Below are 25,043 nucleotides of genomic sequence, written 5' to 3'. Positions count from 1 at the left end.
GGATGTGATATACGTTGTTGTACATTTTCCGCCACAAGTGATTTATGAATAAAGCATATTGTTCAAATAAGCTTCCTATATAAAGAACTGAAGCATTCCATTACATGGACTCGAGGATCAACACACAGCAATTGTCTCCCCCCACCGTTGTTTGAACCCCCCTCCCATTACTTTCTGAAAGGCAAGAAGAGCTGCAGGAGGTCAGTGTGCTGCCTCTGCCCTCGGGACGGCAGCTTACTGACTCTGCCATCATCGATGTGACGGCGCTCCTTCTCGGGATAGGGAGGAATTTCATCCCCCTCTGCTCATGACATTGCTGTGAAGTCACATCTCTGTTGCAAATGCAAGCCAAGAATTACCTTAATTACATAGAGGAGACGGGTACAACGATATATTAGAATGAAAATAATGACTTTTTCCCCCAGAATCAATATGCAGATGAGTGAACACAGCACATCCAACAGTGCCCTTCTCTACAAAACCACATGAGAAAACGCACTCTGAAATAAAGTATTGCTGTACTATTTCGAGACCAATCAGGCAGCAAACATGTTCCCAAAATTAAAGTTAATGTAATGAGATGCAAATTAGCTATTCTACACAGTCATCGCATGTATTATTAAAGATAGACCATCCTTGTTTATTTCAGTTTTTTCAGTGTATAGGGAAAACATGCACTACATAAAGAAGCCCACCCAGTACAATCATTTATCACTTCTCTAGGAAGACAGGAGTTTTATCCATGGGTACAGGAGCAGAGGTTTCCTCTGCACAGAGATGCTCATCAGGCTCCACCAAGGAGCTTGGTTTTTCCCCCAGTTTTCAGTGGATTTTGGACTGGTAATTTCAGTGCAATTCTGATCAGCTAATACCAGACTTAAGTATGATTACAGCTTTTGTTGGAGATGGCAGAATCCCTCAAACAGAGCCTTAATTCTTGCCTGAGGCTTATAATTCAGAGCAGACCTCCAACCAGGCTTTCAAACCATTTTTGCTTTCTCCCAGCCCCAGAGACTGTGAGGAGCTCATGGCTCACACAGGGGCTCAGGGCAACGGTAAAGGGCATCATTAAACCATGGCACGGATGCAAATGGCATTTCATTCAACAAAGTAAACCATTCTTAAACAGAGCCTTAGTTCTCCAGGAGTGAAATTTACTTCCAGAAAACACAACTTTAATACAAGGATTTCTTTGGTCTTTTGTTAACTCTTGGACTGGTGCAATCATTAATCTAGAAGAGAATATTTGCCAAAATCTGTGGTGGAAACAAGATACGGCGGGTACCTAAAACAACAAGCCAGGCCTGATCTGTATTTCCCCAATATGAAACGGGTATCTAATGTCTTCATTTGCTCAGACGAATCCATTTCTGGAAACACGCATAAAAATCAAGAGCTGCTTTATGTTTAAAGCATGAGCTGCCTCATGTTTAAAGAGCCCTACAAGTCCAGCCAGAAACATGATAAGCTAATGCAAAAAACCAACTAAGAGTCATTAATTTGATATGTTCCCCTGGCAGCGTTTTTTCTTTGTTTCTTCAGGAAACAACACGTTTCCCCTTCCTCAGAACCCAGCAGCATCAGGCTTGCCCTCCTTCCACAGTATTCGCCCCAAAATGAAATAGGAACAAACAAAACAACAAAAGCTTTTCACATCAAGGTGATGCAGTCTCGCTGCTAAGTGCTTCACTCTTTCAGAATAACTATCATTTCCAGTCAAGCACTGATTTCATGTGAGAACAGAACAATTAGGAAGGCTTTAGCGTTAACCCCCCCCCCCCCCGCTTAAAAAAAGAAGATGGCAACTAGAAGAGAGGTCATTAATGTACCCATGCAATTCCGTTCCTTTTTGTAGCTCCAATATTACGGTTAAAAAGTATCTTTGCCTGGCTTGATTCTCACTTGCACTAAAAGAATCTTTCAGAGAGGAAGGAGAGTCAAAACAAAAAGACATGGGAAACTTCAGCAACTCTGTGGTCCTGAAAGAAGTGGGGAGGATGAAGTCTCCTGCTTGAGCAGCTTCTTCAGAGTATTTGGACTTGGAAAGGAATTGCCCCTGGTTCTCTATTACTTTGTCCGCTGACAGCCATTGAGGCTCATGCAGATGAAGAACAATCTGGGTATCAAACACCATCATCTGCACCCTCCACGTCTCACGCCCACCGTGCCAAGGCTGCAGAGACACGCGTGGGTTTTGGAAAGGGTCTTCCCTGGACTGATCAGCTCTCGCCGCCTCTCGCATACCTCTTTTACAAATGGTGACACAGAGTGAACCCATTTCCCCTAACTATTGCATTTTTCTTTTCATGATTATCTCCTTTAAAAAGGCACAAATTGAAAATGAGATGCAGAGCCAGTGGCCTCTTTTGAGCTATGGTTATTAGCTATGTTGAGGATGAAAGTGGTATGACTCCCTAGATAAATATATAGTTCATTAAAAGTGTTCTGGATCACTATATTCTACTGATCAAAAGCCTAAATCACACAGTTAGTGACATTAAGGAGCTATATTACGATTTGAGTTATATCTGGATAAAACCTCACACGAGAACCAAAGGGAAGCCCAGGCGCTGCTGTTGGGCAGGGCCGTGCCGGGAGCCAGGCAGTCGCGGAGCGGTGCCGTCTCTGACGCCGGCACACGCATCCCGAGGCAGAATTTCATCCCCAGCTTTCAACAGCTTAAACAATTTACGCTGTTTTGGAGTAGCTGCCTGCACACACGGAGAGCCTGTGGTCTCTTTACAGAAATGCAGTTTGTTAGATTCTTCTCATTTGGATTTTAAATAGGCATGCAAACCCAACTAGCACCGCACTACTTCAAAAGTATTTTGAAAACCACAGCTGAGATACATTTCCAGCAGTAGCCCAGTGGAACGCTATGAATTTGGGAAACGTGCACATCTTTGTGTCACGAACCTTCAATTTTTAAAGTGCAGTTGTGCCAAGAAATTTGCAGGTCCGGAGGGCACAGCGGAGGAAGCAGGCTGTGGGACAAACCCAACCGAGGATGGGTTACCAGTTATCAGAGCACGGAACCGCCGTCTCACCCCCAACACAAGGGTGGTTGTGTTTCGGCAGAGCCGGTCTCTCCACCCGGGGATGGCAGGCGGCATTCCCGTGCATCCCAGGCTCGCAGCACCCAGCACCTGCCCCGCGGCCGAGCGGGAGCCCACGGGGAGGGACGTGCCGGTGCCCGAGGACAGCCCGTCCCGGCTTCACGCTTCCCTGCAGCCCGACCCCGGGCACCGCAGCATCTCCCCAGCCCCTTCGGGGTCCGGTTCGGGTTGTACCCGCTATTTCAGGAAAGAAAATTCCCTCTAGTGGTATAAACCAGCAGGACAAAGCTCTGCTCTGATCCGTGCGGGCCCAGGCCCTGGTGCTGAGGGCTATACTTTCAGGAAAGACTTTCTCATAAGAGAAGTGTTGTATTTCACAGAACCACTGATTACTGGCTCTTGCCATTGAGTGCAGCAGTCCTATTTACGGCTGTAAAAGTGATGATGCCTCTCGTATCCAGGGGATAGCGCAGTCTTTCAGTACAATAGTTCTAGGGTTAATTCAATCAGCAGTATTTAAATCATGCCTGATGAAATATTAATTCTGGAGAACAACTGCATGCTGATTTACTCTGAGCTACTAATGTTGACTGAAGGTGATCTTCCCGGCTCTCTTGTACTACAGTTTCTTTACAGTACACAGCTTAATAAAGACCCAGAAATCAGAAACCCACAAAACCTCCTGTACGTCCAGACTGTGACTCTCTTCAGTTGTCTTCAGAGACCTCTGCAAAACGCCAGCCTAACATCGCAAGTCCCGTCTAGAAATCTGCCACTCTCCCATTTCCGATCATTTCAAATCTGGCTCGATAAAAGCCATCTGAGACAAAGGACATGAATACCGATGACAAGTTTTGCATCCAAATTATGTCTCAATCAGTCAATTTTACAGAGAGCACAAGTCTCTCGTCCAGCTTCAGGCTTCTCCAAGGACACCGCAGAGTCCGGGCGGTCCTGCTCCTCCGTACCTCCCCTCCCAAGAGCCTCAGGGGATGGCGAGGGGGGTGCCCGGGTCCTGCAGCACCTGCGGCAGCTCCTGCTCCACATCTCTGCTGCCTGGCGAGGCAGAGAAGCCCTCGCGATCGTGCTCGCCCCGTTCAGGCAGAGGCTCACATTTCCCTCCTGGCTTCCCTGACCAGCGTGGGTCACGCTGCTCGACCCCAGCACCGTGACGCCTGAAGCACAGCTCCCACCCCTCCTCAAGCAGCTTGGCCGTGCTGCTGATGTGCTGCGGTCTGGTGCCGTTTTTGGAGATGAAGGACCCCCGAGAGGCGTCCAGCGTGTCTCCACAGCAGAAGGACGTGTCTCCTGAATGCCAGAGGCATAGAAGCCCCCTGAGGGTTGCAGCCTTGCGGCGCAGGGACCTCCTAACCCTGCTTCGCCCTGTGCCCAACCTCAGCTAACTGCACATGGCAAGAAATCGCAGGAAACCACTGGAGAGCGCAGCTCCGAAACAACCAGCACCCTGTACGCCAACACCCACCCCAGCAGAACCAGTCTGATACTTGGTTATTTTTAAAAGGCCGACGTCAACTTAACCAACGTTATGCCAGAAAAACATAATGTCCTGACATTACGGGACATTACAGCTGCACTTGCCATAGGGAGAAAGTGATGGAGACCAGGATTTCCTTGCCATGACCCATGGGCACTGGCATCCCATTAACACCCTAATTTGTGTTAGGACTCCCAATGCCGATAGTTTTCTTGGGGATTGCATACCAAGCAGCACCAGCGTCTGCCTCCACACATGGAAGGTGCGTGGAGACAGGAGGGGCTGGGTGGAAGCGGCTGGTGGATCTGGAAGGAGCGGTTTCGGTGCGTGCTGCCGGCACAGGGCTGAGCCACACTGCTGCTCTGCCCAGGCATCCCGCAGCAAAGGGGGGACATTCCCCACGCCTGTCCGGGGTCCTCACACCTGCATCACCAGCAGTATCCCGTTTCCTACGGGCCTGATCCATCCCTCTCCCACCCTCCATAGAAGGACAGCCACCGATTCCCACTCTCTGGGAGAGCCACAACCTGCTTTTTCTACCCCGATTTCCTTATTGCCCTCCTGCAGTTTTATGGTGCTCGATCCTTTTATAATTGGATGTTTCTGCGTACCCCACCGCTTCTCTACATTAAAGCAGGACAGCCCACAGCTGTCGGAACTGCTGGATTTAGGTGTGTTTGCAATTAGACAACAGCTTTGCTAATCAAAAGCAGGAGAGCGCCAGTTGTAGACTGCTTCTCCCTCCCCCCTTCCCTCTCTGGGAGTTCTCGTCTAGGCATTGATAAATTAAACTAGGCATCTCCTTTGACTAAGATGGATGGCAAGCTTAAATGATATCCACTGAACAAATGGCTGATTTGTGTATTCTTCCATTCAGGATTAGGCTAATAAGATGTTCATTTATGGATCTATTACTCAGTCATTTAAATGCTTGAAATAAGAGGACTGGGCAAATTCCACCATCCAGGGATTGATTTCCATCTTTTTAGGCCATGTTTTAGTGGAGGGTTTGCTAAGATAATTTAGTGGGACATATCAAAACATTCATTAAGCTGACACAGTACTTTAAAACACATTAGAAAAACTCGGGGTGTTTGAAGTCTCCAGGTTTAAGGCAGCTGTGCTCCTCTTCACCCTGCTTTTCTTTTTTTTGCAGTTGCTGAAAGGATGCACAGTCAGGTTGTTTTAGACTGAGGAGTGAAAAGGGAAACTGAAGCCAAAGTCACAGCCTGAGCCCACTGGGGCGTTTGGGGAACCACGAGCTACAGCAGCGTGGTCCTGGGCTGTCCCCGGGCAGAGCAGGTCACCCCAAGGTAGTTCCTGATTGCTGTAAGACTGTAATGCACAATTCCAGTATCATTTCAGGGGCAAGTCTGCATCTGCTCCAGCGACGGAGAACACAAGGTCATTCACATTTGATTTTTACGGAGGCATTAGCTTCTTTATGCCTCTCTCATCCACAGAAGGGAGATGGTTTGTACATACCCTGCTCACAGCTGCTTGGCCAGCGCTTGGCTCAGTCGTCCACCTGAACAAGTGCCACAGCAGGGAGAGGCAGGCTTACCGACCCGGGGCTGCGGTGCTCGGCAGCTAGCTCCCCTCAGGTCCCTCATTCAGAGACTTTTGGGGACAACAGGAAATTACACAGTGGATCTCTGTTAGGAGGGAATATTTGCAGTCGCTAATTATCCACACCCAGTATATGGAGGCTTTGTGCCCTGATAAACAAACTGGCACTCCAGCATCTGTGAGGACAGCCTGCTGTGCTAGCAGTTAATTCGGGGATGGGGGCAGGCTTTCTGCTGGAAGAAAAATAAAAAGCATCAGCTGTTGGCTTCTGCTACATTAAACCAGGAAATAACTAAAGACACTGGTATTTAAGCTGCCATCGTTAGGATCCAGCATTAACAGGCATTTCTGCACGAGCCAGCTTTTTGCAGCTCTCCTTCCTGCAGGACTTCTCCCAGCCATTTGCCCCACACCAGAAGCACTGCTCACGCAGTCAGACCCATCTCCGGGGCTCGCAGCAGTACTTGGTGTCACGCTGCTCCTTGGACACCACAATTCGAGGCATGGAGCCGCGCTTGGGGAGTGACAGGTTGGTTCACGAGCAGGAGGGCAGAGATGACCTGAACTCATGCTGCTGCTGAGCGGTTTTTTAGCTGATACTTCAGGATGGAGATTGCTGGTACTTAAAAGAATATATTGGTGCATAGCCAAGCAGGGAGAGCCACTCACTAGGCAGGAGGGAGGTCTCTTGCATGTTATGTGTCTCGATTAGAGCAAGGGATCACACAAGGGTAGAAGATGCAGACTTCAGGTTGATAGGAGCTCACAGGCTGAAATACCTCGAAAAGGCAGAGCGGTGGATGTGCACTGGGAAGAAGCAGGAACCGGCGGCAGCGGACACACTGCTCTCTCTTTCCCAGCCCCGTACCCGTGTTTCTAACACACTGACGAGGTGCTCGCGCACCTTCCAGAGCTGAGGTTAATGGCTTTACCCCAATGCTGCCGCAAGCTGGCAGAAACCTCCTCGCTGACTTCAAGGCACTAAAGACGAAGCTTTAACACGCTCCACACCAGTCACTCAACGAATAGCTCATTACCCAAGATTTTGATAATGCTGCTGAGCATTAGAGGCAGGAACACAATTATCCTCCAACAGGTATTTACCCAGCACTTTTGTCCTCTTGCCTAACTTTGAAGCATAATGAGCTCTAAAGGAACACTTTCCTGTTTAAGATCGTTGGTATGTTCTGGAGACAGAAAACAGGAGGGCATAGAAGAGTTCTTAATTTATACTTCATCTACCGGGTCTTACTTAATTTAACAGGTCCCTACATTCATACAACAAATTAACCCTCCAGAAAACTGAGCCGGTGCCAGGACATAACTGTTTCATTTAATATACCCGCTGTGTAATGAAAGCATATCTCTTTATATGTGCTGCCTTGTACTTCACATTAACAGAAATTCTTATGCATATTAGTGCTCTCTTTCCTCTAAGTAATGTGTCATTTCAAGCAGACAGTTAAGAAGAAAATACACACGTAGCCTCAAGAAGCGTGCTTTCATCTAGTGAAACGCTTTCTTCCCTGCCTGCTAAGGATAACAGGAGTGATCAGATTTAGCGCCGGGTCAGCCGGAGAGAGCAGCAGTGCACCACTCCCAGCACAGAGGAAAGCTGCTGGCAGCAGGCGGTGCAAGCATTTGCAACACCCTTTGCCTCTGCTCCCAGCTCCTCCGGCTCAGCATTCCTGCAGCAGGGCCCAAACCAACCCACGGGCTCCGCGGGGCTGAATCAGACAGGCGAGCGGGACACGGGCGAGCGTCCCTCGCTAGCCGGGGCAGCGGCCCGCGGAGCCCAGCGGTGCCGGGGCACGGCCGCTCCTCTCCGCGGGGCACACATCACGCGAAGCAGAGAGCACCAGCACCCACGCAGCATCGGGTCCAGAGCGACCTCGGCGGGGGCAAGGCAGGTGCAGGCAGCTGCCGTCCCGCTGCCGGGCAGGCTGGAGCTTCACCCCGCGCCATCCGAGTCTCAGGGCAGAGACGGGATCGCTGACGGGCGACTCGACCGCCGGCTCCGTGGGGCAGGGCGGCACGCAGCACGCATCCGTGCCAGCGGCTCACCCGCCACGGCGCCCGGACTCTGTGGGCAGGCCCCCTGCTCCTGGTAGTCGAGACGTCCGTCCGTCCGTCCATCCACCCACCAGCCCTCTGTACCCCCACTGTGGCTCCCAGGCTGGCAGGGACACCCCCCGGCGCGCACCTCCCGGGGCAGCGGCCGCTCCACAACGCAGCCCTGTGAAAAACCATTCCCATGCTGGTCTTAATCTTTTCGATTCCACCTGCTTTCAGAAATCAGTGCAGACCACTGAGCTGTGACCAAGTAAAAAGGTCCGCCCTACATTAATTTTTCTCTTTTGCATAATGCATTTAGGAGTGTATCTATTTTTTATTGCAGAATAATATGCCTGGTTTATATACTGGCATCTTTTTGATGTACTGAGATACAAGATTCATCACAGGGAAAGCCAAATAAATAAATACCACCATGGTCCTGTTTCACAGCCACAATTATAATCTTTTCCAGGTACTACTTACTTCATTATCTGAGTGAACAGTTTTATCTTACCCACAAGGCAGACCTTCTGCATTCACAGTTGGGCAGATATAACCTTGGTTATTTAACTCAGTCTAAATTGTACTCTAATATTCCTCTTAACTGCTGCCCTTAAACAGTTTCCTCCTATAGTTGTTAATCACATTAAAAGGTATCGGACATATAATTTCCTTTAATTATGTGAAAATATTGGTTTGCTTCCTTTCTTTGGAGCTTTATGTACAGACCAGCAATGATTAACGCCAAGAGTTTCAGAATGTAGTCAGAGAAAACTCATAACTGTTGATTTACGCCTTAATTGGAAGACACCTGCTTTTTTTTCCTTTTGATTTTTTACTCCGAGTCCAAAATTATTCTGCATGTGTCATCATTACATTAATCAATACATGTTTTGTCTTCCACAAATCTGCCTAATTGCTTTTCACATTTAGACAGCCCTGGAGTCATTTGCTAATGAACATCGTCACACACTAATGTGGCATGGAGGATTTACATGTGGCACTTTAAGCAGATTTAGAAGGAGAAGGGGAAGACATCAAGCTCATCATTACGGGTGCTGGAGCCTTCCTGAGCCGTTGGCGTACAGTTGTTGTATCACAGCCTGGAAATTGAAGACTGGCTCCGCTCCCCATCAGCGTGGTGCTAATTGCACCGCATGGAAGCTGCTGCCTACCCCTCCTCAGCCGGAGCACGCTCATGTTTGGCACGGATGAGAGTTCCCCCGTGGAGGTCCAGCGCTCGGGGCTGTGCACATGCCTGCTGCCATCCCCAGGAGGGGGAACACGCAGGTAACGGCCTGGCATTTCCATGCAATAGGATGGTTTATGCTCAGGTCACCTCTAACTCTCTCCTACAAACAGCGTTGCCACTGCCCACGTGCCCGCACCAAGCCCCGCTCTTGAAGTGAGCCTTTGGACACCCAGCAACATCCCCGGACCCCGGCTTGGCTGGGAGCCACGGGTCCAGGGTAAACGCTCCCCATCTCCTGCTCATCTGCAGCCTCCGCATTTGGAGACGAATGTTTTCAGCTGGGGCTTTATTGATATTTAACCCGGCAAGCCCTGCTCCGAGAGAAGAGCCGGGGACTGGTGGCACACAGAGCCGAAGCACCAGATGTCCTGGAAACGGCTGCCAGCAACTGAGGAAAAGCTGGTGCTGCACAGGTGGGACCTGCTCCCCCGGCTCCATCGACAGCAAGGGGAAGCATACGTGTTTCCTTGGGATCCGAGCCCAAAATGAGGGCGGCTCAGTGCCACACCACAGGAGGACAACAAGGGGCTGTGCCGTGGAGAGCAGCAAGGGGGGGGGAACATCACCTCCGTCATGGGACAGCAGGCTTGTCCGGGAGGGGACACAGCATGCACCCGTCTCATCCCGGGGCTGGCTCTTAAAAGAAGTCAAGGCAAGATAAAGAGCCACCCGTTGCAATCATCACACCCGCACTGCAAGTGGCTCCTGCCAGGCGCAGCTGAGGTCTGTTCATCACACCGCGAGCCCCCAGCGAGTTATCCTCCAGCCCGCACGTCTACCAGGGCAGGGGGCAGAAGGGACAAAGCTCTACTCCCACTGAATCAACCTTTTTTGAGAGAAGATGAAAGCTGAGAATAGTTAATCTCTCTCTGACTCTGGGCTTCTGTTCTCATATTGTCACAGCACATTTAAAACTCTGCCAATCCTCAAGAATTTGCAAATATTCCACATCTTTCCTTCACACCAGCAGGTCCCTCCGAGATCACTCCAACACATGTCAACCTCTACTAATATTTGGTACAAAATATACAGTATAAAAGATTTCAGACCAAAAACCCATCGCTTCTGTTGGAAACCGAAACGCTTTCAGACTCCAAGCAGGGCACTCACTCTTCCCAAATTCATGTGTAGCCGATAAGCTGAATTCAGGGGACCTCTGCCTGAGAAAATACCACAGGTTCCAAGCCAGGGGCTCGTTCAAACCCACACGCAAGAAGGGTGACAGAAGCAGCTGGAGAAATGCAACGAATAACTGAGACTCTCTAATGAATTCCTCTAATTTCCCCATGTTGCCTTCCTTACCACCCTGCAGCAAAGGTTAAAGAGGGAGGACAAACCCAAGTGCTGTCCCCAGGGCAGCCCAGGCTCTCACAGCTGCCTTGCTGTGAGCCCTCCGGCAACCCAGATCATGTTTTCTGGGATAAACACGATGGGCAAACCCTGGATTTCTAAAGTGGTGGGAAAAAATAAAACAAAGTGGTGGTTCAAAAATAAATAATCTTAAATACAGTGCTGAGATTTTCTGCACCCCACACACAAATGTGTGCTTGGGTTTTCCTACTATGGCTCCAGCGTCCTTATTTTTTGGAGGCCACAAATGATACCGAGCCTTATATGATACTGCAACAGGAAACGCCTGAAATGACAAATTAAGAGAAAGAGCGTTTGTGACAGTGATAAAGGGAAAGTTTAAGGCTTGTATTTAGATAAATTGGCTGGAAAATTTGATCCACACCGTCCTTCAAATACGATTATACAAACATAATTTGCATAAATATTATAATTAAAATTCTGCCTAAGGCATAATAAAAAAGGGAAAATAGTATTAAATGATCAAGGCATTTGAATGTTTGAAATATCACTGTGTGATGTCTCATGCTATCCATTAAATAAGTAATTTATTGCAAAACCTATCAAAGCAAAAGGAAATTAAGTCAGATAAGGCCGGCTTTTTATTTTGCAGGGCATTTTTGCAGAGGATATCGTTACTTTCAGAGCACATTTGATTTTTCCGAGGTACTAACTCAGAGTAATTATAATACTGGATCTGCTTTAGAGCTGCGACACTCCGGGTGCAGTAACCGCAGCGCATGCTGATTAGCAGCTCCTGATAATGAGGGACGGCAATCGCCGTTCTTGGGTGGGAGCCCCATCCCGGAGCGCGCATCCCCGCTCAGTGCCACCTCCTGCCACCTGAAACAGCCGCACGGAGCCCAGCGCAGCCTCGGGCGTTACCGGCGGGCAGCGCGGGCACAGGCTCGCGGCTGAGCTTGGTCATCGGTCGTTGGTGGAGGACAGGGTCCCTCTCGCCCCTAACCGCCCCCTCAGGACCAAAGCTGGTGTAACTACGCCGGTACACGCCATTCCTGGCTACGACCTGTTTTACATCACGACTGGCTTTCTGCAGCTGTGAAAGACCACGAAAAGGACCAGGCCCTGGCGCCAGGTCTGACTATTTTTAGTTCCTCCAAAGCCATTCAATCATCCCTGACGCTTACAGAGCAATCTGTCTTATTCATTTCTCCACTACCTTTTGATCTGCCCTAGCGCTGCACGGCACCCTTCCCTTCCTTGGGTGACGCATCCTCCTCTCATCGCACAGCCCGCCGGGTCCCTGCCACGGAGCAGCGAGGTGCTGTGAGGGGATGAGCCGTCCTTTACCTGGGCAGAACGCTTCCAACCCTCGCGGAGAGAAGAGGTTTCTCACCAGCCCTATCACGCCTGGCATCTATGCCAAGGGCATAGCGCGTGAATGACCGGCGGCGTCTGCGGCCAGGAGAGAAGCAGGGCTGGCCGGAGCGGAGCCTTTCACCGGTGAGTCTTGGGAGAGGAGCTCGCAGGACCTGCTGGGATCTCGGAAGTATTTCCACAGGGACAGCTCTTCCCCAGGTCCCTGTGGCAGCACAGCCCCTTGCCCGGGCACCTCTCTGCCTTCTGGGGCAAACCTTGGAGCACCAACTGCAATTAATTAATGACGGCTTTAACTAAGTGAAGATGGCAGCATCTCCCCAGCCTCACTGCGACTGGTTTCTGTATTCCTCTAATGTTCTCCCGGGACTCGACAATCGTACCCAGGAAGCTGCCAGACACCCTTGGTGTTTCAGCAAGTTCCTTCTAAATCTAGCCAGCCCGTGGTAACCACTTTGCAATTTAAAATCAAATACCTGAAACAGTATGTGTGATTAGAATGCATAAAAGCAAAAGCGAAGGCGTATCAAGAGCTTCAGAGCCAAGATCCTCTCCAGCAGGATCATATTTAAATCAATAGGAGAAGGTAAGTTAAATTAATAGTTGTAAATGTGGACAGAGACAACGCTGCTCTCCTCCCTGCTCAGCTCAGACTCCTCTTTGATTACTGCTTTGTCTGGGGAAGATGCCAGGCTGCACCGCAGGGGCAAGTTCTCAGCCACTGGGTACCTGAGAAGATACACAGGGAAACTGCAATTACACAGGTCTCCCTGGGGATTTTCTGGAAACTCCTAGAAACTCTTGGCTGGCGGGGGGCGGGGGGGGGGGGGGGGGGGAGGGTGAAGAATGATTCGGTAGCTGTATGGTCTTCAAATTTAGAAGAATAGCAAAGTAGCCGATATTCCAGATTTCCAGAATGATGTCTATCTTTCAAGAGAGATCAGTAACAATGAAAGGCAGGAACATGCCTTTGAGAGGTGTCTCTCTCCATCCGCAGCCCTTCTGCACAGGGCTCCTCCTGCCCAGGCTCTCCCGTCAGCTGCCCCAGGCTGGCTCAGGAGTGGGATGCTCGGGATCAGGAGGATCTCCATTCCACACTGGGCACAGATGGACATCCCAAAGGCTGTGGGATTAGCAGGATCAGATGGGCTTTCGATGGAAGTGGGGAAATGGCACACTTCCATTGAAACAAAGATGGCCCTATGCCACTGGGAGTTGTCTTTTTGAGCAAGCTATTCTTCCTTGTGCTTTGGTTAAAGAAAGAAAAAGACAGAAAATCTCAGAGGAACGGGGAGAGGCAGCGTCTGCAGGAAACCAGCATGAAACGGCATCCCATCCCAGAGGGCTGGCCCAGCCCGGCTGCGACACGCATGGTGTGCAGACCCAGGGTGAGCTCGTGCAAGGTGCCAGCACCCTTTCTCGCCAGATGTTTCTCCATGCTGGAGCACTGTTATTTTTCAAGTGCCTTTTTCAGGCAGGCTCTTCCACCCTGCCTTACGCTAACACATTTTTACACAAACAACAGATTGTACTGCTGTTAAGCTTTTCTGGATTTGGAAGACACAGTAATAGGCTGCCGCATCTCTCTCTTCTGTTGCTGTTTTCTTCTGCCCACGTTGACTCCCACAGCCCTTGGCTACCTGCAGTTTTCTTACCCGTGCTCCTCCTCACTTCTCTGGGCACAAACCTCCCTTTGCCTTTGGGAGGGACCACTGCGGCAGCATCTTCACACTGTCAGGCTCTGCACTGCAGGTTCTTGTTACAAGAGGTTAACGAGTGATGGGCAGGCTGTGTCAGCTCGTCTGTGTGACAGACATGGGTCTGATGCGATCTAAGCCGCTACTTTGATCACAAGCAAGAAGCATTAAAAATGGTTCTCAGCATCACATCAAGCTGGTGGACTATATAGCAACTGATGAGCAGTGTATGTCGCCGGACGAGCATATATTTCTTGTTTACTCCCCATCTGTTCCCAGAACATGACAGAAATTGGGCAATGTCAGTGAGGAACATCCTCTTAGAAAAGCTGTTTGTGCTGCAGTGTTGGAGAGAGCAAGGCTGCGAGCACAGCCCGGGTAAGCAGACAGTCCTTTGCCACAGCACCCGACCTGTCCCACTGCTCTGTGACCTCCACGGGTGCCTGTTCGGGCACGCTCCTGATTACACCTCTCTCTTCCCACGGGCATCCCCTGTAACACAGCTCAAATGGCCTCCAAAAATAACAGGAGCAGCCTGACCCCCTGTGCTGGCTTCTGCCCAGGCTCTGCCAACGCCGGCGGCAGCAGCGCAGAGGCTTGGACTCTCGCTGCCCTCGGTTGCTCCCTCCAAGTCCCCTCTCCAAGGAGGGCGTCATCCGAAATAGGTCTGAGATCCAAGATGTGATACAAAAGGCAATGGAAAAGGACTACAAGACAATGAAGTTTGTGATTTCAGCACAGGAACAGGATTAAAGAATTGTGGGTCTAAATCTGGCCCTGTTATCGATGACCTGCACAAGAAACGAGGCTCAGGGAGAGGCAGCGTCCCTTCTCAGAGCCACAGACACAGCTGGGAAAACTGGACAAGCTTTCAAGAACCTGAGACCTTTGCACCAAAACCATTCTCCGGTTTGACGCCTCAGAGTTCTTCCTTGCTGCTGGCAGCTGGGGAGGGGACGGGCGGTGCTGAGTGCCCCGCGGCCCCGGCTGTAACTGCAGGCTGGTGCCAGCCCACTGCAACACCAGTCCCTTCGGCACAGGCGATGAAAGCCGCCACTCTGCCTCCCTGGGCACGGGCCGCCGCGGCGCAGACACCGGCACCCATCCTCGGCGCGGCTGCGGCGAGCAGGGTCCGGACCCCCGCGCCTGGCTCAGCCTGGCACGCTCGCAGCCACCTCGTGGCTTCTGCCAGGGAGAAGGGGGACCTGTGCTCACGGCATGAACTCACCGCTCAGAGAGAGCAAGTCATGCTGTTTATTTATTCAGCCTGCTGCCTCAACCTCACGGAGACCGAAAGACGAAAGGGCAAGTAGGGAATGCACTTGGGAACGTGCTGGGAAACAACCTTACTTATCAGCCACTGTTTTGTCCCTGCCACTGCAAAGATCTCTAAGTAAACTGGAAAGAAAAATAAGATAATAAAGGAAAGAAAACTTAAGAACAGTTTACTGAAGCATCTAGACTAAACTGCTGCAAGGTATGCTGACCCTTTGATAAAGCAGTTCCTATAAATCCTCTGCCTTTTCCACCTTCAGGCCTACGAACAATGCAGTCTCGCTCCTAATGTCGCTTCCACTGCTGAAAATTTGTGACATCAATAAAATCCTGGTTTGTCAGTACAAATGGAATTTTAAATTGAATTCTTATCAAATTAGCCTTTCATCAAGGTCATGCAATATTGTGTGAATAACCTTTTCAGAAGCTGTGTACATGGCTGCTGCCGGAGGTGAAAACGAGACAAATTCTAATGAGATTACTCAGCTGGAGCACTCAATAACATGCAATGGAGTAGACGGGGTGACATTAGGTTTAGCGATAATTTAAGTAAATGGATATACCGATGCTCGAAGCACAATGCTTTACCCCCCCCCACTTGACTATGAACACATGCACTCGCAGCACCTATCTCACAGTTATTCAGCAGCCAGAGAGCACTGTCACATCTCCAGCAAGCCAGATCCAAATAACATATTTTCTGGAGGGAACCGGGATGAATTGTAAATGTATCCCCTCTGCTGGCTCCCTGTTGCAATAAAATTTGTCTTAATTTCAGGCGAATAGTGTTTTGCAACATTAGCAGCTGGAGGGATTTTCCATCAGCCTTGTACCTAATTACCAAACTTGTCGGAAAAAACTGCATTTCAGCATTATCAGCTCAGCGCTGCCAGGAGCTGAGCGCTAGCTCAAAGGGGTCTAAGATGCATGCGTACGCTTTGAAGCAAGGGCACAGCCTCGTTCGCTAATCGCGGGCTTGACTCTAAGCAGAGCCCCAGGATCTGTGTAGGACACCACACACGGCATCGCCCCGGCCCCCGGGGGTCGAGCAGACCCCCAGGACAGGGGAAACGCCGCCCCCAGCCCCACCAGCACCCGCCGCGCCGGCCCCGGGAGCCGGGCTGGCGGGAAGCGCTGGTCCGCAGGAGCCATCTGAGGAATCTGTTCTTGCCACAATGGAATAATCCTAATAAACAAGTGTGAGCTGTTGCTGCTATCCTTTTGGATAACATCTTCTTGCAATCAAATACATACATGAAATTACATGATCGAGAATCAAAATATACAGCTGTCTAAAGACTCCTTCCCAAATAACAAAATAGACACATATTTGACAACTGCAAAGAATATTTCAGCAAACATAATAGAGAAGATAATGATAATTAGGCTAGTATTTTATGCCATAACGCTCTTGAATGCCTACAAAAATACAATATTTTCAGCAAAAGATAATTGAAAAGATTATTTGGCTTATCTAAAGTAAGTTTTTCCAAGCCTCAGCACATCTGTTATAAGAATTCATGCAGACATATGGCGTAGTGCTGTAGGCTCAACATACTGTTTATCACTTTGAGAAAGAGGTGGATAATAACACGGAGGTTTTTGTTCATGACAGGGTCTCTTTGGCAGGAAATGGACATAATCACTTTTTATCAGACCCATGGAAAAGTGGAACCAATGGAACAAGTCCAGGAAAACAGCAGCCAGCAAAGTTACAGGCACTGGATGCCCAAGGGCCATAGGAGACAGCCCATGCCAGCAGCAAGCATGGGGCGTGCAGGAGGGTTCAGCTCCGCAAATTGGGGTATTTGCTCACGCAGGTACAAGTTGATCTAAAGATCGAGCTCTGACATTTCACTGCAAACCCTCACAATTTGTTCTTTGTTGCTAAGTTACATGTTTATCTGGCTCCTGAGCGGATGCCTCCAACACAGCACATAAGGGCATTTTTTGCGGTCAGATACAGACTTCTGTATTCGCTTTCAGTGACTACTCCAGCTGAGCATTTGTTTTTAGTACGTGTTCATGCTATTAAGATTGGCAGATTGAACCTTTGCAGGAAAGACAGGTCTAATTGAAAGCTACTTTCTGTCTGCAGCAGATGTTTGCGTAGGGAAAATCCAGGCTCGGTCACAATGGCACAACTGATGCCGAGTGAGCCCGTGGTACCCAAGGGCTGTGGATACAGCTGAAGGAAAGGCAACATTTCTGAGACTATCTTGAGATTTCAAAATCGAGCATTTCAAATAAGAACAAAATCTGAAGGTCTACAAATTCCCTGTCTTTATCTTTCCCAAATGCTCCAGCTCCAGGCAGACCGAGCAACACCTTTTTCTTTCAACCGGGTCTGTACCATGCTATGGCGTTTACACTGGTGGTCCCTCCAGCTGACAAGGGAAGGGGAGAAACATCATCATGTCTTGTTTTGGGGTCCCTCGGTTCTCTCTCTCATGTGGATGTGTCCTACCACCCCAGCCATATCGGCTGCACTCACCTCACCCAGTCTCCTGTGACCACAGTCAAGTCTCCTCCCGGTGAACACCCTTGGCTTTCAGGGAGCTACTATGCTTCATTTAAAGCTGCTTTGTGATGCAGGGGGTTTTTTAAGCCCCAGCATTTCTAAAAATATTTACCCCCATTCAACCAGTAATTGCGGCTGACTGAGTAGAATCTGGAAAACAAAAGAGTTTTACACTGGTCCTCGGTAGGTTTAATCTTCGGTATTGCTGTAAGAGACAGCTGTTTACAAACCAGAAGGGCTGTTAATATTTCCTTTATAAGGCATCTGAACATAGCCCACACAAAGTCAAGATGTCCAGTACCGCAACTCTTCTTCACATGCAAAGTGAAGCAGCATCTTATTATTCAAATGCAGAAGCCTAGAGCTGGTCCTCAGCAGAATTTCACCCAGAAGTTGCTCTGCTGGTAGTAATTGGACTTCTGGCATGAACCAGGTTTATCCAGTATGCTGAAGGGCCCGTCGTTTGTGTTCAATATTCAAAATACACTAAGCACAATGTTTGTGAAAAGTGTCAAATGCAATAATATATTCTTGTGTTTAACTTCAGGCTACCCCTTCGCCAACCACACTGAAAAGTGTTAGAATTGGACAAGATTTCCCAGGAGTAAAAGAAATCCATGTTCACATGCTTATAAAGGCTGACAGGTGAACAAACGCTTCTACAGGGCAACTGCAGATGCTCTAAGTGACATTTTAAATTCTTAAGATTTTTCCATTTGCAAATAAAAGTTGCCTTGCAAAATGACAAGTGAACCAAGCAGACTTCCCAGAAACTGGCAATTTCTATTATCCTTTAATTGTTTTATTTTCTGTAAGAGAAAAGAACGATCAGTGGTCAGGGCTAAAAAGCCCGCTCAGAAATGGATTTTTGCATCTATCTCTTTTTAATCATTTATGGAAGAAGAGTAATAGGCCAGATACAGCACTAATTTTTATTGTAAACTACTCTGGGAACATATTTTGCTCAGAGCCATTAGCAGAGAAAGCAGATTAACTGGAAAAGCTAATGGTATAGTGCAGTATAAATATTTACATAAATGTTTGACTAAATCCTTTGTTAACAGGTCAAATTTTATCCACATTTTTCACCTTTTGTTATGAGATTTTTAATGGGTTGGTGCCTTTCCAGGCTTTAAAAACTCCTCAAGGGAGGAGGAGATAGCCCCCCAAGGATCCCAGCTCTCACTGCTGTGCTATTTCCATCACGTTGGCATTTACGAAGAAGGAGTATGCTTAAATTCCTGTGCCTCTGAACGGGACGGTGACGCCTCAGAGAGGAAAGAGCATCCAAGGGGACCCTCAGGCACAGCAGCCCCCGCGGCTCCGTCGCCATCCCTGCATGTCCCCGGCCCCCACGGCGGGTCCTGTCCCAGCAGCCCTGCATCGGCTGCAGCGAGCGGAGCAGGACGCCTGTGCTGCCGCCGACCGCGCTCGCAGCATTGGATCAGACGGCAGGCGCTGGGAGCCAGGGAGTCTCTTACAAGAGCAATTAGTCTTCTCTTCCAGCAGCGCAAACGTTACCCGTTCCTCCCTCCTCCCTTTTGTTTCTCATTTTTCCCCTACATAATTCTGACGTTAATAATGATCATTAAATACACTGAAGATCAATACCTTCCAAAAATCTCTGAAAACATATGTTTTAGTTCAAGAAACTGGAGGTTGCTCTGGGGTCCCATTATAGTTTTACAGCCTTGAATTTATTGGAGAGGATTTCAAGTCAAACTATGCACTCAGACATCAGAGAAGGAAGGTCTGGGCAAACTCAATACATCAACTGTATTATCAAGTGGATCTAGCATTCTGCTCAGAAGCAGGCTTAAAAAAAATGTGTTTTAGACGTATCAATTTTCCATTTCATCCATCCAGTAAAAAAAGAGAAGATTATGGGAAATCATCACCTCAGGTCACTTACGAATTTCCCATTTAACACAGCTTTCATTAGCACTGCAGACTCTCCTGGTGTCATGACTAATCCAGCTAAACCCACCAGCCATGCCTGCACCTAAATTAATCCCGCAAGGACGAGGACCGGGCGCTGCCAGACCCATGGCGAGAGCTGGGCCAGCCCCCCGAGCCACTTGCCGCCCCCAGCCCCGCAGGCAGCCCCTGCTATGCCCACCCACCCCACAGGTGGGGTCCCCTTTGGTTTTTTGTAGGGGTTTCCTGATGTGGTCAGCTGGCCTTCAGAATATTACTCTTTATATGCATATAAATGTATACATACAGACAGACACTTCTCCCCCCCACCCATCACATCAAAGACCGATCCGAGTTACGAGCACTAGGACCAACTATTCATTACTCCATGGTGGCGCATTTCACTGCTGCTCCTTAAGAAAAATCTCAGATTATTATTTGTAAGAAAGGGATTTCTGAGCCACTGTTCCCACACCACTGCGAGTGTGTAATCCATGTTTAGTGAAAAAAGCTCCATGTTTCTGCTCACTGAAGGTACAAACCTCTGCCAGCATCCCACAACCGATGTGGCAGTCCTGCTCAAGCATGAAGTGGTCTGACAAGCTTCCAAGGGCAATACCACGAAATGAAGAAAGAAAGTGGCTGGCAGGACAAAACAACGGCACAAAAAATGCCCTGAGTCCCTTCAAAAGGAGGATTTTTTTTTTTTTTTTTTTACAAGTCTCAAATTACTCTAGGAAGCAGAACGCATTCCACGTTCCACAGGAGGAAAAGAAGTTCAGTAAATCTCAGCAGTCCCTGCCGACATGACCTAGGGAAGGGTTTTTCTGTTCTCCCTGTTGCAGCACACCCACCCCCAAACAGCAGCACACGATGTCTGGACCCTGCCAGGCAGCACCTCCGCTGCCGGGCCAGGCCACGGCCACCGTCACCAGCAGACAAGGATTCGGCTCCCGCGCAGCCGAGGCCACCGCAGCTCCTGAGCACTGTTTTATCTGGTGCTTGAGCAGCCGGTGCTGCTGCCAGAGCAGGCAGCAGACACCCAAAAGCGACAGGAGCGTGCCACCCCTACGTGAAGAAACAGTGCAGTGAAAATAAGAGGAAACGGTAAAAGCCCTCTAGCACCCACCACCATCGCTCTGCCAGTCAGAATCGTACAGACTGCGGAGCCTCCGAGCCTTTGCCCCGCCGCGGAGCTCCGTTTCACAGCCCGCCTCGCCAGGTAAGCACAAGGGGCATTTTTCAGGTCACTCGTTTTTGTTGTGTTTCGTCACACATTCAACATTTCAACCAATCGCTCGTTTTGTGTGTATGCATCATGAAAAAGAAGTTTGAATTTTTTTTTTAAATCATAAAACTATTACAACAAGCTATAATGAATCTTCTAATTCTAATCTTAATTTTACAACTTACCCATTCTTACATCCTATAAAGAAAAAAAATTCCTTACATTGTTCCTTGCTGGATAATCATTAATTCCGCCTGATGCTAAAAGAGATCTCTGATATTTCATTAATGCTGGGATGATAATAGGTTAGAACTCAAACTCATCTGAAGGTCAGTAAGATGATGACTAGTGTCTAAGATCTGTTTTATCTCCATCAGGGGATTTTTCCCCTCCATAGTACCAATTTGCTAAGCTAATATAACAAAGTCTATCTCTCTGATTAACTAAATCACAGCTGGTCATAATGCATACATTTTTGATGGGAACCTTAATGTCTACAAATCAATCAAGCATACATGAACAAGATTGGTAAGTCACATAGATTTCGCTGCCCAGAGGATGGGTAAGCTAAACCCCTAAATATTAATTCTGTAAAAGAAAAAAAGTTAAGCATAAACTATGAAGTGTGAAGTATGGCAAAGTATATCTGCAGAAAGGCAAGACAGCTGGTTCTTGTCTTGAAGAATGGGAGTGAGGTGAACAGCGCAACTTGGACAGGAAGAGATCTGTCGGAGAACATCCTTATCAGCATCATTAGTGATGTTTAACTGGCAGCTCATGGCCAAGGAAGACATACGATTGCTTCCGCCCTCTCCCGTTGCTCTAACCTAGCCTCAGATGGTAGAAGGTGCTGGTTTTCCACTGACAGCAGGGGAATGATGCTAATTTACCCCAGCTACAGCTCTTACCCTGCAAATGCTGAAAAAGCCTATCTCATGGTTCTCCAGTCGTGCAGATAATTTTGCTCTTAATTAAACAAATGCCACAATGACAGCTGGGAATTAGCAGCTGTAGTTTGACCAAGTAAGTATGATACCTCCTTTAATTAAAAGGAAAACCCTCTAAATTTCCCTAATGAAATTTCCACCCTGATAAGATGGAACAGCTATGAATTCACAAAGCAAGAAATAACTGAGAAGCACAGCAATTCAGTCAATACAATTTTCTTGCAGGAAAATACTTAAACTAACAAGAGAAGAAAAAAGCTCTAGAAGTTGCAAAAAGGCAACTTTCCAATTGGTTTTCACCTTGACTTTGTAGAGCATTATTCCTAAGTAATAACTAGAAAAACATATAGCATCCAAATTACATACAGGAGCGTGACACTAGAGATATTGAACTTAGATTTAACTGTGATAGCTTTAAGTATGTTACACAATATATTTTATTTCATAAGGAGGCAGGGATCTGCAAAAGAGGATATGAAGCAGCCAGAGATTCAAATCTTTGGCTTTTTTTTTTAATATCTTCTCTTTTGCCAGCCTCAGAGCTACCCAACATACCAAAGTTATTTACATAATATTACACACCAGACTTTCTCTCTTGATAGATAAAATATGTAACTCTATTTAAAGATGGGGAATCTCTCTGGATTTTTTCTAAATAACATCAGATATGTAAAGAGATTCCCACTGGAGAAAAATTTCCTCTTACTCTTTTAACTCTTAATGTTACCCTACTGGACCCAGCCATTAAAATGCTTTTCATGTTGGGCAAGGGAACATCGAGGGGTCCACATCCACTTCTACAGCAGGATCCACCCTCTGTGGCCGTGGGACAGAGACAAAACTGGAGCATCACATACCTGCCACAGCATGCCACAACGATCATACATGCATTGTACACAAACAGAAGTGTCTTGTCCAGCTTTTTCCCTTGCAAAATAATAATGCGATCAGACATGCTGCAACTATTAGCAAGTGATTCAGAAGAACTACAGGAGCAGAAACCATTAGGAGCTCATGCAAAGAGTAGCCAAAGAAAGCAATTATTTCAGAGTCGAGGTTGCTGCCATCTGAAACAGGGATTTTCTCAATCTTTCCTAGTCTTTGTGGAAATTACCATTTGCCTTCAGACAATGATTTCACAACAAATTTGGAAGAGGATATGCACTATCTTTGATGTCTTGCGGACTCTGGGTTTTGCCACAGGGAGTAAATACATGAAAAGTGGAAAATAGGTCAGGTTACTAAGGACAAGTATAAAAACATAAGACAAATGTATGAGGACAAACCCACAAACACCAGGAAACCAGGGGAGATAAATTAACAGTAGAAATCCAGGCTAACCAAATCTTTCCATCGTACCATTACCAAGAGAAAGCCCGGGTGGCCGAAATTTTACCTGCAAAAAGGGGACAACTGCTCTGGCTTGAAAAGGGGCAGCAGAGATGGGGTCTTGTGTGCCTGCAGGTCGCCTGGGCTTGCTGAGCTGCTCCCTGCGCTACCAAGAAACCTGTCCAAGGCCACCCCAGAGCCATGCTCGCAGCAGCTGGGCAAGAAGTCGGGAAGAAGATGCCAGCCTGGCCGTAGGCTGATCCCAAGTGGGTACCAGGAAGGAGGAAGTGATGTATTTTACTAGAAAAGGTTTTTTGCAAAAAAACAGACCCTGCTGAAAATCATCTGTAACAGATGACAACCTTCATTTTATTTCAGACCAATGTATATTCAATGGCAATTATTTTGTTTTTAGTAGTAGCACAACCACCTAACGTTTCTTCAGCGTAACAAAGTTTATTAGCCTGTATTTGCCTAGACAAAAAGCCAGTGGATCAGATATGCAGCTGGTACAAACTGATTTGGTTCCATGAACTTTGATTAAGCACCACAAATCACTGCAAAAGCAATGAATATAATGGAAAAACTCCCAGCTCTTGTTGGTGTGGCAGATAACCTGATGTGACAAACATGGGTCAGTGACTGTCAATAGCATATTGACTTTATAAGTGTTTCCAAGAACAGGGACTACAGAAGGTTCCAAAAGCAGGGACATATGGTCCTCTCTGTCTATTGCATATGACTACATACTAATAGTACCTGGGTTGTGCCAGGAAGAATAACTCTCTTTTGTAATAGTATATTACTCGCCAGTCCAGGAGGTATTTCTGTGCGTTTGCAGTGTGGACATCCTCAGTGCCCCACTTTGCCTCAGGTCTGCATTGTGACTTCTCACACTAATCCAGCTCCCCAAGCCTCTGCTGTAAGGCACAGCGCATGTTCCTGTCCTCTTTAAAAAGCACTTGGAGATCTAGAGTAGCAAGTGCTGTTTGGTAACGGAATTGCCTTTTGATCATCAAAGCATATGTTAAAAAAAGGTCAACAGCATTACTGCGTGGGCAAAATCAGAACTCCCCAATGCTCAGCATCCTGGCTCTAGCATATAATCCTCCACCTTTTTGTCTTCTCACCAAAGGAAAGGATAGAAAAAAAGACCCTGCAATCAAGCCTGCTCCGCTGCAGAAAAGGTCAGCCTTCCCCACCGCTGTGGTCTGAAAGGTTCTGGCTAGTGCCCCCCCATGCCCTACCTTTGTACTGAAAGGAGGGCAGTCCCATTTAGCAGAAATATTTTTTTTCCTAAAGCAAACCATTCTGGCATCTGTCTTTTCCAACAAATGACAAGGTTTGCACCGCAATAACAAATACCGGGGTGGTGGACTGGGTTGCACTCGGCTGACTGTGATTTGTTGGTAAATAATAAATCAGCTAAGCATTTTTCAGGGATGCATAGGATTTAGCTATGAGCGTAAGAGGAGGTGGACTCCCTGAAAAGCCATTTGCAACAGCCTGTTTTCTCCAGAATTTCCTAGCTCAACACAAGCAACGGCTCACTGAGGAAAGCGGGGCCCCTTCCCTGCTCCAGCGCTGGGTGCAGTGCCAACCACCTGCCACAGAGCATTCCCCAAACTGATACCATTGTTCAGCTGGGATTTGATAAAACGGAGTTTTTATCCTAATCCCATCTCCTTTTTCTTTTCTCTTTCTTTTGTTTATTCGTTTTTTGTTTCAGCTGTTTGTTGCTTCAAAATGACGTACTTTTCCCCATGGAGGAGCTGTGGTTGTGCTCGCCTCTAATGTTATTTTCCTCCCTCCCATCTGAGTTGACTAAACCCAGGACCACGGGCTCTCTCAGGGCTTAGCTTTTATGTTATTTACTTATGCTGTGATTAGTACAATGGGGCTGTGAGACCTGATGAGACTCTTCCAATTTTACTGAGGCAAAAAGTTACTAATATTAGTAACCCAAGTTGTTCAGAGAGGCAATACTTGTTAGCAATGTGATTTCAGCCATGGT

The 25,043-nt window shown here is 47.9% G+C and overlaps 1 long non-coding RNA gene across 2 annotated transcripts in view; it reads right to left on the bottom strand.

Annotated features, from left to right (window-relative positions):
* LOC128149472 (uncharacterized) overlaps window positions 1-25,043 on the bottom strand; it is a 94,081-nt gene that overhangs the window by 53,621 nt on the left and 15,417 nt on the right. The window contains exon 1 of one of the 2 annotated variants that reach the window (XR_008237644.1): window positions 17,582-17,636. The exons of the other annotated variant lie outside the window; for it this stretch is intronic. This is a non-coding gene — a long non-coding RNA (uncharacterized LOC128149472). Of the gene's footprint in view, window positions 1-17,581; window positions 17,637-25,043 lie in introns of those variants that run through there. 2 annotated transcript variants of the gene reach the window in all.

Source organism: Harpia harpyja, chromosome 12 (genome assembly GCF_026419915.1).
Source record: "Harpia harpyja isolate bHarHar1 chromosome 12, bHarHar1 primary haplotype, whole genome shotgun sequence".
NCBI classification, from domain to species: domain Eukaryota; kingdom Metazoa; phylum Chordata; class Aves; order Accipitriformes; family Accipitridae; genus Harpia; species Harpia harpyja.
Note: the sequence above shows the minus strand (reverse complement) of the source record. Positions and strands in the feature narration are given on the sequence as shown.